The sequence below is a fragment of the Caretta caretta genome, chromosome 12 (genome assembly GCF_965140235.1).
Source record: "Caretta caretta isolate rCarCar2 chromosome 12, rCarCar1.hap1, whole genome shotgun sequence".
In the NCBI taxonomy this organism is placed as follows: domain Eukaryota; kingdom Metazoa; phylum Chordata; order Testudines; family Cheloniidae; genus Caretta; species Caretta caretta.
Window position 1 is genome coordinate 4,840,140 of NC_134217.1, and position 12,203 is coordinate 4,852,342.

The 12,203-nt window shown below is 42.0% G+C and overlaps 1 protein-coding gene across 2 annotated transcripts in view; it reads left to right on the plus strand.

Moving 5' to 3' along the window:
* Window positions 1–12,203, plus strand: part of TSNAXIP1 (translin associated factor X interacting protein 1) — a 69,683-nt gene that overhangs the window by 12,382 nt on the left and 45,098 nt on the right. The gene's annotated exons all lie outside the window — the stretch shown is intronic.

A 12,203-nucleotide genomic window follows, 5' to 3' on the forward strand; every position in this document is an offset into this window, starting at 1 on the left:
TATGGTGCCATACAGCGCACCTTCACCCTCACAGTCTCACTCCTCATTGGCCCTGACACACACACACCCCTGTAAATTCAAACACCCCCCTAATTTCAATTCCCGGAGAAACCACTGCTCAGGGGGTTATTTACGCAGCGGCTTCCGCGGGCTCCGTACAAGTAGGATGAGCTGGGTGCAGTGACGGGTGTGCTGCGTGGGCAGGACACGATGGGTCAGGTTCCTCTGCCTGGGAGTAAGGCAGGGCTTGCAGAAATTGCTGTTGGCACTTGAAGGAGCTGCCTCTGTGCCTCCTCCACCTGAGAGCCGCTCCAGCCCTACAGCACGATGGTCACCGCTGGATGGATACTCCTAGGGGAAGTCTGCGCCCAAACATTACAAACTGTGAGCTTTCGTGAGCTACAGCTCACTTCATCAGCTGTAGCTCACGAAAGCTCATGCTCAAATAAATTGGTTAGTCTCTAAGGTGCCACAAGTACTCCTTTTCTTTTTGCGAATACAGACTAACACGGCTGTTCCTCTGAAACCTGTCATTACAAACTGTGTGCACCGTATTTTAAAATTCTGCATATTTTAGTTGTCAGTGTAACACAAGATAATCACATTAGCTTTGGTTATTTGCATAATTTATTTCAAAATACCTGTCAACAAGAATGTCTGTAACAATACAGAGACACACACAAAAAAGACTCAGGATACGTTTGTTGACAGAGATTCCTTACAAGGCATATTAGTCCAGAACTTTGAGTAATAATTTGTTCAAACTACAATACCGAAACATATTTCTCGAACCTCCCAGAGGCAGTGCAAAGGCTTGGGGGGGTAAGGGGTAACAGAGGAGCTGAGGGAGAGGGAAGGAGCCTGGGGGTGAATCTGGAGGGTTGTTGGGTGTGAGTGGGAGAAATATGGAATGGATTTTTTTCAGTGGGGGGAAGGATTCTTTGGGAGTTGGGGAGCTTCCCCCATGCAGACCCTGGCTGACCTCTAGCCTCTTCCATTCAGTCAGCACATTTTCCCTACACCCGCCTCCCCCAACCCCATGTGGCCCTGCAACACACACCCCCGTTTAGCCTCTGGCTCAACGCTGTCATGCCACTAGCTCCTGAGCCTGCACCCCATTCTGTCCCCCACTAGCCATTCTGAACCCCAGTCTGTGACATCCCCTCCAGCAACCCATGTGCCCCACTCTGTCTCTCCCATGACTCCTCACTTGGCCCAGCTGTGAGGAACACAGCTGCTGGCTGCCCTCTCTTCTGGGGCCACAGCAGTCCTTGGTGGGCTAAAGGTGTAACTGTATCACCTCTCCAACAGAATCTGTATTCTGTGGTGAAAAAAATCTGCAGGGGGACATGAATTCTGCATGTGCACAGTGGTACAGAATTCCCCCAGGAGTAAATTTAATATTAACACCACCTTGGAAGGTCGAGATCTGATATTATCACAGATCATCCTGGCCATAGGCACCTAATGAAGGACAGTTGGTATGCAGATATATTCCTATTGCAATACTTCAGAATATCCCAGTCTTATGCCGTAGATGATAGGTTTTGTTCTGTCACTGTATAACATTGTGTTAGCCACAATTATACACATTTACAATAAAAAGTACACTCTTTAATATTTTCATTTAACATTTCAATTGTTTATAATTTATTCCCTTTACAAAGTCTAAAGATAACATTTTTCTCTCTACCAGTCTTTTCCATGTGGTAAGCATTGATTTTGCTTTCCCTGAGCATGGCTTTTTTTTGTTTGCTTCCTAGTTTGGAATAAGCCTTATTGTCAGCCTAGTTCTTGCAATTGTTTTAATAGTTAAATGTGGCTGTAAATAGAGGAAGCATTTTGATTTTGTTTCATGAACAGTGATCTCTGCTCTCTTAATTTCATTTTGAAACAAAGTGGTCAGTTAAGAACAATATAGGTACTTAGAACCCTGAGGATGTTGCCCTACCATATTCTATTCACATTTTGGGCATGTACTGTTATATGACATTAGTAAAGAATCTCAGAAAGAGTTGCTTTCTTCTAATACTGAACAAGGAACTTTATTAAAATGAATAAAATAGGTTTGGGTTTTTGTTTGTTTGAGGTTTTTTCAGGGTGGATTTGATTTAAATCACTAGTCAGGAAGACTCTATTTAATCGTGGTTTTCTACATAAGAGTGCATTCTTGTTTGTTAATATAACCTTAATACATATTCTTCACAACTCAGAGATAGATGTAGGTTTCATTTTTAGAAGGTACACACTATACGTTTTTAAACAGTATTTATTTTGAAAACTTTTCAGATTAGTTTTACAGCTATATCAGAAAATGAATGATTGTTTCGTTATTTCATTTACCAAAGGCAATTGAGGCAGATGTTTATGAAGTCATTGAGAGGTGAACTATCTCCAATTCAACAGGTTAATCATTAATATTTGGAGGATTTTCTTGCCATGCTGTATTGGGATGAGAACATCACCAGACAGACATTTAAATTGTTTAAATGTTAAGTATTCTGGATTTTTTTCTTCAACAGCAAACATATAATATTTTAACAAAACAAGCATATGTCCCTCGCGTCTCACATTTATCTCCAGACTTCTCCTTGTCCAATGTTCTGCTCCCAACAATCTTCTATTCATTGAACTTTTTGAAACTTCGCAGTTTTAGAGAGAGGTAAGGGATAGACTCTGTGTACACAAATTTGCAGAGGGACAATAGAGTTGAGGTCAGTTATTTCTCACCTTTATATATTATTTTTTTTAAATCATTTTTGCTGTTAACAAGCATCTTGCTACCTCTGGAGACACAAATCCACAGTTTGAGAACTGCAAAACTAAGTATCTCTGATGGTGTATTCTAGACCAGTGGTTCTCAAAGCTGGTCTGGCCACTTGTTCAGGGAAAGCCCCTGGCAGGCTGGACCCGTTTGTTTACCTGCCGCCTCCGCAGGTTCGGCTAATCGCTGCTCACACTGGCTGCGGTTCGCCGCTCCAGGCCAATGGGGGCTGCGGGAAACGGCATGGGCCAAGGGACGTGCTGGCCGCCCTTCCCGCAGCCCCCATTGGCCTGGAGCAGTGAACCGCGGCCAGTGGGAGCTGCAATCGGCCAAACCTGCCGATGCGGCAGGTAAACAAATCGGTCCGGCCCGCCAGGGGCTTTCCCTGAACAAGCAGCAGACCGGCTTTGAGAACCACTGTTCTAGACTGAGCACTGAGTCCCATTGGGTAGACAGAAAGATTAGCCTAAATAATCTATACAGAAGCCTGTGGAACCCTATAAGATTGGGTCCCTAATCCACTAACTATTGGAACTCATTTACAAAACTTTTTTTAAACATTACAGGAATATATTGTCTCATACTATATAATTAGAATTTATAATCCCTACTCCATGATGATATATCTTTGAGCAATAATGTATCTTAATTAAAACTATCTTTAGATAAAATGCTTTTTGAGGGAAAAAACTTATCAAAAAAATTTGATTTAAATAAAAAAAGTCAGATTAAAAAAAAATCATTGATTTTTATCCACCCTGGGTTTTTTGTATAAACAACCTGTAACAAGAAATAATCTTTAACAACAGATTACCCAGCTGAGTCACTAGCTTCACAGTTTTGTGATTGAGAATGGTTTTGTCCAGCTGATTGATCTGGATTATCAAATCCCAAAGATGTAGGTTCTGGTTCAGTAGATTTACTGAATTCACCCATTCACTCCAGCTGTGAGTGCTATTGCTATAAGGGAAACATGCATCTGTGGTTGGAATCAGTTGTGTTGGTTACCTGCCAGTCGTTCTTCAAGATTCTTTGTACCTCTATTAGCCTGAACCATGCAGGATCTTGGGGTGCAGCTTCATGCATTAACAACTGGAGTTGTCCAATATCTTTCCTAATTCAGTTTTATTTGGACTGGGTCTCCTTGTTTAAGCTTGGGTAAGTGTTAGTTGCATTCTAATGTTTAAAGGATAAAGCCTGAGATTTTACATTTGGCATCTCTACCTCAGATCCTTTAAATAGAGCCACTTGGGATGAAGGTTGGCAATTCTGTTATGATCTCTTGACCGATCAACAGATGAGCTGGGCTTACCCCACTGTCATCTACTACTCGGGACTTCCCTCATGCATATTCTGCTATTGGTTTATGATGCTCTTTCTCTGACTCCCCTATCAACTAAAATGTCATCCATATGAACTTCCATTCCCTCCCAACCTTGGAGAATCTCCAATTTTCCTGTGGAAAATTGCTGGGATGCTTGTGATGCCAAACAAGAGGTTACAAAAATGATACCTTCTGAACTGTATCATAAAAGTTTTCAGCTTGGATTCTGTTCCATTACCCAGACATCAACACTAGCGAACATATTGTTGCACAAGCTAATTTGGAGATTATAGTCCCTACAGTGGAGAGAATATACCTTTCCCATTTTACTTCTTCACTTAGCCTCTTCAGCTCTATCCATGGATGTGCCAATCATTTTGATAACAGGTATCACAGGGACCTAGCACTCTTAGTTCAGTAATTGCATAGCGTGCGTTATTCTTTTCCATTCTGTTTAGTACTTTGCTTTAGGAAACATTTGGGTGGGCACCCTCTACGCTCTGTTGAATGCCTATGGGGACAGTCCTAGGAGGTTACTTGCAGTGGCCTGCATAAACAAAATATTTTTAAATGTTTTAAAGTTCCTACAGGGTTGTTCCTTCACCCTGAAATTCCATTGATTTCACATGAATCAATGGATGTAGGAAATGCCATTTTGGAATAAATCTATAATCCATCTAATCTAGAGTACCCCAATGTCCAATATGATGATGGTATGCTGAGTGCTTTGATGGTGAATATTTTTGAATATTACCATTTCAAGACACAAGTTCTACATTAAAGATAAGGGTTCACTTTAGAGACACTACCAAAGAGATCCTTTCTATTCTTTATTCTGCAATGTGGGTGTGACCTTTTACATAGTATGTATGACCAAGGCTTTGCTCTGATTTGTTAGTGTAAGGTCTCAGGACTTGTCTTCATTACCGCGCTAAATTGGTTCTGCGGCGCTGATGTAGAGTGTCTGGTGAAGATGCATTACGTTGACGTAATTACTCTGTTTCTTTCGCTGACGTAGCTCAGTGTAGATGCCGCTTTAAGTCGATGTAAGTTACGTCTCTCAGAGGGATGTTTTTTTCACACCCCCAAGCAACATAACTTACATCGACTTAAGCAGTAGTGTAGACAAGCCCTCAGTCTGTGCTGTGCTGCTGCTGCTAGGTTTTTCCTTTAATAAATAATGTTGTGGCCCCATTTTTAGTGGAATGGTTAAGAATGCCACTTGGGACTTAACTCTCCTTTCTTGTTGTAGGTGTTGGCAGGGTTTCAGAGCAGTGCTTAATGTTTGCATCAGGGGTGCTTCAATACATAGGAAAAGCAGGATGTGATAACCCTTGGAAAATTGGCCAGTTCTGAGTAGATGGCTTTGTTCATTTTTTATGGCTTTTTTATACTTAGATTAAAAGGGTTCATGCCTTTGTTATATGTTTGTACAGTGTCTAGTACAAAGGGGCTTTGACCACTGATTGGAGCCTCTAGACCAGTGGTTCTCAACTCTTTACCATTGTGGGCTGTATATGCAGCTCTCTGTGTGTTATGTGGGCTGCAGCCACACAATATATATACACTACTTGTATGGCCCTGAGGATGTCACATGGGCCACATCTGTGTGCTGATTGGACCACAAGCAACCCGTGGGCCATCACTTGAGAACCACTATTCTAAACATCACCACAATGCAAATAAATAATAAGATGATAAAGAGTGGATGCTAGCTAATCTGTGCAGTTTGGGACGTGGACCAATGGGGTGAGATGTTTTGGGAATTAAAAGGGTTTCTTGAAGGTGGTTGGGTCAGGAGTGGAATGCTTTTCGACTCATTTAACCTCCTCATTGCTGGAACCTCCCCTTAATCCCACAGATAAGCACACTGTCAGTGCAGTTTCCTAAGGCTAAGTGAGGAGGATGTTGTGAAGGCCAAGACCAGAACAGGGTTCAAAAAAGAACTAGATAAATTAATGGAGGATAGGTCCATCAATGGCTATTAACCAGGATGGGCAGGAATGGTGTCCCTAGCTTCTGTTTGCCAGAAGCTGGGAATGGGCGACAAGGGATGGATCTCTTGATGCTTACCTGATCTGTTCATTCCCTCTGGGGCACCTGGCACTGGCCACTGTCGGAAGACCGGATACTGGGCTAGATGGACCCTTGGACTGACCCAGTAGGGCCATTTTTATGTTCTTATGAGTGTAGTCGTCACCTGTGATGGCCTTTTAATCTTGGCTTTTGTTGATGTAAGTAAATTCCTTAATGTTGCTTTAAAATAGTTTTTCATATTTAACTATAATTAGGAAGGGAATTAGACTGAAGAGGCTATCTTAGGTTTCATGGGTTTTTAAATGGCTTCCATGATCCATCTTATGATTCCATAAAACTTGCAATCCTGGCAAATGACTTCTACTTGCGTTACAGCAAAGATTTTGCAGTCATAAAATGACCTGATTTTCCACTTTTTATTCCAGGGATTATACTACACAAACAAGGTAATAAGCTTTGAATTAAGCTCCAGGGTCACAGGAGAAGGCGTTGATTGACTCATGAGCTATTTATGCACTATTTGATTGCTTTAATTTACTGTACATTTATAGCTGCAAGTAGGTTTATAAAGCTAGTGTAGGAATCATTACCCTGGGCTTGAAAAAACATGAGTATTAATATTTTCTAAATTTCCTGAAAAACACAGTGATTGAGAGTGAAACAGATAGGAAACATCTGCAAGTTTTAATCAGTATTTTGGTAAATGATCCTAGAAAAAAACCCTCAAAAACATCCCCTGAGTATGAGAACCAAGGCCATTTGCCTCCCTGTTTTCATTCTTCATTGCAACAAGATAATTAGAGGGATATCAGCCAACTCTAATTATACCAGGATTTTGCAGATACTTATTAGTAAACTCATGAAAAATCTGTCAAGAGTGGTTGAGAGACCCAGGATGCAAGTAATTGCAATTATCATCCAGTAACATCACTATCATGGAGAGTGAGAAGACTTGTTATAAACAGCCTTAGATAACAACTATAAACAGAAACAGTCTTTAAGATTAGGAAGTAAGGGTAAAGGGCTAGAATACAAAGAGCTCCTGACCCATCAATCAATGCGTCATATGTTCCTCAACAACAGCCTTTATGGCTTCACTACAATTAACTAGAAATCTTATTCTAACAGTTCATTGAAAGTTAGTTATCAGATATTTCAGGGACAGAGTTCTGCTGAATTCAGGGAGATTATAATAGCACCCAGTGGAGATGACAGGGTTTGTAGAGTGACCTAAGAAGCCAATTTTGCTTAGCATGGTAGATTTAAGAAGCAATCTTGGATCTAGGCCACCCCAATCAAAAGAAGGCAAAACCCAACCAGATTACAAAAGCAAGATGAAACCAGACCTGAAGCAAAAGACCATAAGTGATTCAAGCAGCTGTCCATTAGCTACCTGTCAAGATATCCAGGGGATCAATATCAAAGGCTTCTAAGTGATGCCGAAGAAAGATGAAGTATAAATTAAATGTAAAAAAATGTTTAATGCAATATTAGGAAGTAAGTTTTAAATGCACACGAGACAGTAAGTTCCAAACTATAGAACTCATAACAGTTTATAACTTGAAACCTATATTTTTGCTAGAGCATTTACATTTTAACATAACAGAAATTTTTGAGTTTAGATATTTGCTTCTTTCTTCTACCATATAGTCTTATCTACTTGTATTTACAAAATATTTATATTAAGTTACATGTGGAGTATCTTACATGCACCCTAGAAGTGACTTATTTTTGCTTGCAATAAGAAATGCTAGATTTGTGACCAATTTTGAAAATGCTCTGTATTGATTTATGTAACTCTTACGCTGACCTGCTCTTTTTGTTTACGTGCATTTTCTTTGGTATTTAGTTTTATTTACATCCTAAATAAATGTGTGGTTGTTTACTAATATAAATTTACAGAACTTCAGCCTTAGTGGATGATATGAGAAAACTGGATTTTTACATGTAGTAAAAGCAGCCTTCATTAAGTGAAAATTGTGGGTATTGACCTCTTGCCTCTACAGGATCTCTCTGTCTATCTGACAGTGGCTGAGAAGCATCCTGTGTCAAATCAACTAGCATTTCTTGTAACTCCAGTTTTGCTAAACATTACTGTGCTGACATTATACCGAGCAGATTCTACCTTTTGGATCTAACCTTCTGCACTGTAGTCCAGGATACAATTGTTATCACTTGTGGAGAGGATCTAGACCAGGGGTGAGCAAATTTTTTGGCCTGAGGGCCACATCAGGGTTCCAAAACTGTATGGAGGGCTGGGTAGGGAAGGCTGTGCCTCCCAAAACCCTAACCCTATTCACCCTATCCCACTTCCCACCCCCTGACTGCCCCACTCAGAACCTCCAACCAATCCAACCCCCCCATTCTCCTTGTCCTCTGACCACCCCCTCCTGGGATCCCCTGCCCCTAACCACACCCCCAATCCAAACCCCCTGCTCCCCGACTGCCCCGCCCCCTATCCACACCCCTGCCCCCTGACAGGCCCTCCTCTAAAGCCCCTTTCAGAATGTGGCCCTACAAACATGGGCGGAGGACTCAGGAGGAGCAGGGGCAATCGGAGGGAAGCAGCAGTTTCCCCTTTAAAGCGCCGCTTCTCTCTGGCCGGCTGCCCAGTGCTCCTCCTGAGTCGCCCACCCATGTTCGCCGCGCTCCTGCCACCCGCGCCGCCCGCCTTTTCCCTGAGGCTGCAGGTGAGCCTCCCTTCTGTTGTAACAACCAGGCAAGGTACTAACAAACTTCAACAGGACTTTATTTTTAAAGTGGAAACCTCTTTACCAAGTTGCTGCTGCACCCTCGGTAGCTCTCACTCCGCCTCCTCAACTCCATCCCCTGTTCCGGTTTACTGTCCTTTCAGACTCCCAACAGCCAGTGCTCCCAGTTCTAATAATTACAAGCAGCATCTAAACACCACATTCCCTCCTCTCTTAAGAAGCTGTCCCAATTAAAATAAACGTTGTTCTAACCACAGGAACAAATATGAAACAAGACACTATACTGTTGGCAGAAATATTACACTGAAAAAACACTGTAGATACTACATAACAGTCTCTAGTCCAGACAGGTGGTTGTCTGGGTCTGACAGGCTGTCTCTCAAGCCCTGATTCCAGTGCAGTGTCTTGTTGTATTGATACTACTGTGAAGTCATCCAATGCAGTCTGGGTGTTGGTAGGTGCAAGATAAGAAGCATTCCATACCCGCCCATCAGAAAGTCGATAGGTGTAAGGTCTCTATGATTTTAAGAGGAGCTGAATGCATCCGATGAAGTGAGCTGTAGCTCACGAAAGCTTATGCTCAAATAAATTTGTTAGTCTCTAAGGTGCCACAAGTACTCCTTTTCTTTTTGTGAATTTTTGGTCCCCTTGGCATAAAATTCCAGGTTTTCGAATTCTAACGAAGGAACCATACTCAAACTTTTGTTCCTTAGCACCCCGCCACTTCTCTGTGAAAGCCTTATACTTTGCTTGGTTCTGTTCAACTGTTTTTCCTCACATCATCCTCAGTTGGGGCATCAGGTCGTGCCTTTAACAATCCAGCAATGTTTAGTATTCATCTGTTTCCCGTGCAGTAATTCTGCAGGTGATCTTTGCATTGTGGCATGTCGTAGCCCAGTATGCTTGCAAGAAATCAGTAGCGAAGGTTATCCACAATCGTCCTTCCAGTTTAGCCGTTTGCAAACTCTTTCAAACTTCTGTTAAATTGTGCGATTTCCCCATTGGCTTGAGGGTAATATAGGGATGACCTTCTGTGTAAAATGTTCCTCTCTGCTAGAAAAGTTTCAAACTCCAGGGAACAGAGTAGCAGCCGTGTTAGTCTGTATTCGCAAAAAGAAAAGGAGTACTAGTGGCACCTTAGAGACTAACCAAATAAATTGGTTAGTCTCTAAGGTGCCACTAGTACTCCTTTTCTTTTTGCAAACTCCAGGGAAGTAAATTGACTACCATTATCTGAAACCAGTTCTTTGGTGTAACCTTCCCTGCTAAAAACTGAAGAGAGGAATTTAATTACTGTAGCAGAAGAGATTTTGTAATGTAAACCCTACCTCAGGCCATTTACTGAAATAGTCTATTAAAGTGATGGCATAACGGCAGTCACTTGGAGCAGTGTCAGTGTCAATCACCACTTTTTCCCATGGAGATTCAGGAAGAGGATCAGGCTGTAATGGAGGGGTACCTGTCTCTGCTGTCTTATCATGCATTTGGCAAGTGACACAGGATTTTATGAGGGCTTCAGTTTGAGAGTCCATCCCTGGCCACCAATACAGATCCCACAGTCGTTGTTAGGTTCTGACAATTCCTTGATGAGTATTGTGCGCCAGGTGTATGAGTTTTGACTGTAACTCTTCTGGCACAAGTAGCCGGTGTGTACCTCATAGCACACAACCATCAAGCAAAGAAAGTTAATCCCGAACTCTAAAATAAGGCAGCAAAACTGGGTCAAGGTTTTTAGGGTTATTGGGCCGTTTCTTTGTCAGAAATTCCCCTCGTTTTTGTTGAATTGGACACGCTGAACAAGCATCCTGAAATTGTTCTTTTGTAACTGCAGTAAGAGTGCTTGTAATATGCACAACTACTACATCCTCATCCTCCGGTGGACCATCTGGTGAAGGCAATCAGCTACCACATTTTGGTTTCCAGGCTTATATGCTAGTTCCTAATTGAAAAAGAGTAGTCTTGCAGACCATCTAGCAATACGATATCCTGCTCTTCCCTGTCCTTTCATGGTGAGCAACATCGTCAAAGGGCTGTGGTCTGTGCTCAACTTGAATGTGCAGCCCCACAGGTAAGTTCTCAATTTTTCAGTAGCCCAGACACAAGCAAGTGCTTCTTTTTCGACTGTAGAATATTTCCTCTTGGCACTACTTAGTGTCCTCGAAGCGAATGCAACAGTCCTCTCTGTGTTGTCCTCATGAAGTTGTGTGAGGACAGCCCCAAGTCCATAATCAGAAGCATCAGTAGTTACAATTGTGGGCAATGCAGGACTGAATAGTGCAAGTACTGAACTATGTACAATCAAGTCTTTCACCGTTTCGAAACTAGCTTGTGCATCCATTGTCCACACTAAGGTTGAACTTCTCCATAGTAATTCTCATAATGGTTCAATGACAGAAGCATAATTGGGAATGAATTTTGCATACCGGGGGTAAGACCCAAGAAGGAATGTAAGGTTTGCAAATCTGTTGGAGGAGGAGCATTTGAAATTGCCAGGATATGATCTGGATCAGGTTTTAGTCCAGCCTGTGAAATTATATGCCCCAGAAAGGAGAGTTCAGTTTGTCTAAATTTGCATTTGGACCTATTGAGCTTGAGGCCTGCTTTGCTGATGCAGTTTAGTACAGACTGCAGGTTATTGTCATGCTCCTCAAAAGTATTTCCAAACACGATAATATCATCCAGATAGCACTGAATTCCATGTTGATTCTTCAGAATCAATGACATCATTTTTTGGAAAGCACTTGGGGCAGATGCGAGACCATATGGAACACCTTTAAAACGAAATAGTCCCTCATGTAATAAATGCTGTGAGGTCTCTGCTATCTTCATGCAACATAACCTGGTAGTATGCGGTCTGCAAATCAAGAGTAGAAAACATCTTTGCTCCACGGAGTTCTGCAAATACTTCTTCTATGTGAGGAAGAGGATGGCTGTCAATCACAATAGCTTTATTTGGCTCCCGTAAGTCCACACAAAGGCGAATGCCTCCACCCTTCTTCTGCGTCACTACTATAGGTGAAACCCATTCAGAGGAGTCAATCTTCTCAATAATGTCCTTTTGAACAAGTTTTCTAAGTTCCTCTGAAACAGCTTCCCTGACTGAAAATGGTAAGCGCCGTAACGTCTGTCGTACAGGCATCACATTATTCCTCATTTTAACTTTATGCAGAAGCCCATAAGCACAGCCGAGTTTCTCCTCAACCTGGTGTTGGGTCCTAGCTGAAACTTGTGTGTGTACCACAAGAGTGCTTTGCTGAGGGAGATCAATTAATCCATTAACTACCCTGAGATTTAAAGCAGCCAATAAATCTCTGCCAAGGATAGGAGTGCCGTGGTGGACAATGTAGAACTCTGCAGTTACACAGCA